General features: G+C 42.4%; 1 long non-coding RNA gene across 2 annotated transcripts; it reads right to left on the reverse strand.

Annotated features, from left to right (window-relative positions):
* Positions 1-927: 927 nt before the first annotated feature.
* LOC105497540 (uncharacterized) lies at positions 928-4,102 on the reverse strand. Of its 2 annotated transcripts, none has more exons than XR_011618833.1 (2): positions 3,745-4,102; positions 928-1,300 (listed from the first exon to the last, which is right to left on the reverse strand). It is a non-coding gene; the product is annotated as an uncharacterized lncRNA (long non-coding RNA). The 2 variants fall into 2 exon arrangements; XR_011618834.1 differs by lacking the exon at positions 3,745-4,102 and adding an exon at positions 3,101-3,323.

Genomic DNA, 4,102 nt, shown 5'->3' on the forward strand with positions numbered 1-4,102 from the left:
AAAAAAAGAATCTATAAACAGACCTTACACCTTTTACAAAAGTTGATGCAAAGTAGATATTAGATCAATATATGAAATGCAAAATTTTCAAACTCCTAGAAGATAACATAAGGAAAAACTCTAGATAACCTCGGATTTGGTAATTCTTTTAGATACAACACCAAAAGCATTATTCACGAAGAAAAATATTGGGAACTTGAACTTTAACATAAAAAAACTTTAGTTTTGTGAAAGATACTGTTAAGAGAATAAAAAGACAAACCAGAGACTGTGAGAAAATATTTGCAAACTATATCTAAGGATTCATATCTGAAATATGCAAAGAACTCTTAAAACTCAATAAGAAAACAAACAACCCAATTAAAAATGGGTAAAAGCTGAACATTTATGCAGATAGAAATTAAGTATATGAAAAGATGCTCTGTATAATGTCTTATTAGGAATTGCCAATTAAGACGACAGTAAGATACCACTACATACCTATTAGAATGGCCAAAATCCACAAGACCAAAAACAGCAAATGCTGGTGAGGATGTGGAGCAAAAGAAACTCGCATTCATTGCTGTGGGCATTATGTGACATTTTGGAAAAGGGAAAATTACATAGATAGCAAAATGATCAGTGGTTGACAGGGGTTGGGGAGAGGAAAGGATGGATGGGCAGAGAGCCTTGGCTGTTTAGGGCAGTGAGACCACTGTGTGCGATTTCACAATGGTGGACCCACGACAGTGTGCAGATGCCCACACCCATTGAATGCAGACCACAAAAAGGTATTAATTACATAAGCCATAAACTTTCATAATGAAATAAATGTTTTTTAAAAGAAGATAGTGTTGTTCAGTTACTGTCTACTTTCTGAAATGGAGATGGTGGAGCGCTTCCATGGTTGTGAGGATAAAAATAGATTAGAGAATGTAATAACTAAAATAGGTGTATAAACATTGTTAAACTATTTTATTCTCATTTTAAAAACATGCCTTAAATATATTTGTTATGCTTTACAATTGAGCAAGTAGTGCAAACACATTAATATAATTCTCCTCTAGCTCCACTGAGAAGCCAGGACTGCAGGGCTTCAGTGCAGGACTGCACAGCTCCACCTGCACCTGCCAAATGCAACAACCTCTTTCAGTGTCATTAAAATATTTCAATAGGAGGATTGAGTTTAGATCCAACCTGTGTTTTCTCCCCTGGAAAACAAAGGTTTTTTTGAAACAAAGAAGGTCTTTACCGTCTTCATCCGAAATGCTGAGGCATCTGCAATGTCTGCTGTAAGTGACACCAGGCTCTCCTCTGAAATCTAGCAATGGGAAAATAGACTGTAGATTCTGCTTTCAGAAAGGTGGGAATCAGAACTAAGTCAAAATGCCATGTCCTCATTCATAAACATCTCATTTTACAAATTCCACAGGTTTAGTTATTTTGGGATTAATATGGGCCTATATTAAAGTGCATTTATTAATTTAGCATGAATTGTTCAAATGCATTCTGGATCCTGAGCTGACATCCAGCAATGCTGAGTGTGTGCCTGTGTGAGTCACCAGCAATGAAGAGCCTCAGGTTATTGTATTTATAAAATGAAGGGGTTTAGGCTTGCTCTGATTTTTTAAAAACCATTTTTAACAGTAAAAACTGTTTTTCTTGCTATATAAAAATGTACAAGAAAAACTCAAACATTACAAATGATAAATTATAATTTTATTAATATAAATATTTTTGTGAGCTCAATTTATATGACTTAGTTATTATAAAAGAAATGAGCAAGGCCAGGCACGGTGGCTCAAGCCTGTAATCCTAGCACTTTGGGAGGCCAAGACGGGCGGATCACGAGGTCAGGAGATCGAGACCATCCTGGCTAACACGGTGAAACCCCGTCTCTACTAAAAAAATACAAAAAAACCAGCCGGACGAGGTGGCGGGCGCCTGTAGTCCCAGCTACTCGGGAGGCTGAGGTAGGGGAATGGCGTGAACCCGGGAGGTCCAGAAACACCGTTTTTACATTGCCATAGCTAATGTTAACATCTCCTAGAATAAAGGGGGGAGTCACCACCAAGGGTCAGTTCTGGAGTGAGGGCATTATTCTTTTTGCATATAATGCAGTGACTCCACATTGCACCAGTGGCTTGGTCAAAAAAGACAAAATTTCTGGGGAATTAGTGTTGATTATTTTTAGATATCATAATCTTGGCTTTATGGACACCTTATATTAAACAGATCTCACTTGCCAAATGCCACAGGATGCAGGCCAACAGACAGGCTCCGAGGGCTCTTGTGAGCTGGAACTGCCATATAAGCAGAACCACAAGAGAGATGGAACACTGCCCATATCCAACACAGCATAGCCACCCTGAAAGCCTCACCCTTTCTTTTAGAAATGTGTTTAGATTTTATACACTTTTGCTAGATTTTGTTATGTAAGATTTATGTATTGAAAGGTCTTAAAGATTTTTAAATGTTGAGTAAAATGTTCACGAGTATAGTTTATATATATAGATGTATATGAAACAAACCTGTCATATAATTTATTTTCTTTAAAAACAAGGCACTGGCTGGGTACAGTGGCTCACGCCTGTAATCCCAGCACTTTGGGAGGCTGGGACGGGCAAATCACGAGGTCAGGAGTTTGAGACCAACCTGGCCAACATGGTGAAACTCGGTCTCTACTAAAAATACAAAAAATTAGCTGGGCATAGTGGCAGGCACCTGTAATTTCAGTTACTTTGGAGGCTAAGGCAGGAGAATCACTTGAACTCGGGAGGTGGAGGTAGCAGTGAGCCAAGATCATGCCACAGCACTTCAGCCTGGGTGACAGAGTGAGACTCCATCTCAAAACAAAAAACAAAAAACAAGACCCTTATACAAATTACCCTTGGAACTTTTATTTAGAATTTAAGGTTATTTGGGGTTTAGTGTCATGTAAACAAAATTCTCCAATTGCTAGGGTCCTCTTGGGGTGCTGCATTCCTGTAAGACATGATCATGCCAGAAAAACAGACCCTTCTCCACCTAGGAACTCAAATGCCAAGGGTGATGCCAGATCAACTTTCATTACTGAGTCATATATTCCTAAATTCAGTGTATCATAGAAAAACAGACATACCCTTAACAGTTTAACCTGACAAGTTCTGAAATACTTCCGTTGCAATAAAAGTTGTGAAAAGGCTATCTTGCTAGAGATCTCTGACTCAGAGAAGAAAGTGAAGGCTGGGCACGGTGGCTCATGCCTGTAATCCCAGCACTTTGGGAGGCGGAGGCAGGTGGATTACTTGATGTCAGGAGTTCGAGAGAAACCTGGGAAACATGGTGAAACCCTGTCGCTACCAAAAATAAAAAAATTAGCTGGACATGGTGGTGGGTGCCTATAACCCCAGCTACTCAGGACGCTGAGGCAAGAGAACGGCTTGAACCCTAACCCGAACACGAACCCTAACCCTAAACCTAACCCAAAACAGAACCCGAACCCTAACTCGAATCTTAATCCTAACATGGAACCAAACCCTAACCCTAACCCAACCCCAACCCTAACCCCTAACCCGACCCCGACTCCGAAACTGACCCTGACCCTAACCCCTAACCTCTAACCCTCTAACCCTCACCCTCACCCTCGCCCTCGCCCTAGCCCTAAAACCCTAACCCTAAAATCCTAACCCTAACCCTTGGGTGGAGAGAACCTCTGCGCGCAGGATTCAGAGGGGATTTCGGTTTCCCGTTTTCCACACTGAACCATTCTAAGTAGTCTCTGACCTTCGTTATTCAGGGCTAGAAACAGAAAGTATTTTATTCACTGTGGATGCGGCCCCGAGTTGTCCCAAAGCGAGGCGGTGCCGCCAACGTCTGTGCTGAGCACAACGCAGCTCCGCCCTCGCGGTGCCCCCACGCCAGGGTCTGGGCAGGGTAGAACGCTGTTCTGTCTTCACGGTACCCCCGAGGTCTGTGCAGAGGAGAACACAGCTCCGCCCTCGCGATGCTCTCAGTGTCTGGGCTGAGGAGAATTCAGCTCCGCCCTCACAAACGTACAGCACCGGCGCTGGCGCAGAGTCGCACGCCAGGCGCGGGCGCAGGCCGACGCAGGCGCAGAGTCAGAGGCAGGCAAGGCGCAGGC

The sequence above is a fragment of the Macaca nemestrina genome, unplaced genomic scaffold, assembly GCF_043159975.1.
Source record: "Macaca nemestrina isolate mMacNem1 unplaced genomic scaffold, mMacNem.hap1 Scaffold_138, whole genome shotgun sequence".
In the NCBI taxonomy this organism is placed as follows: Eukaryota; Metazoa; Chordata; class Mammalia; order Primates; family Cercopithecidae; genus Macaca; species Macaca nemestrina.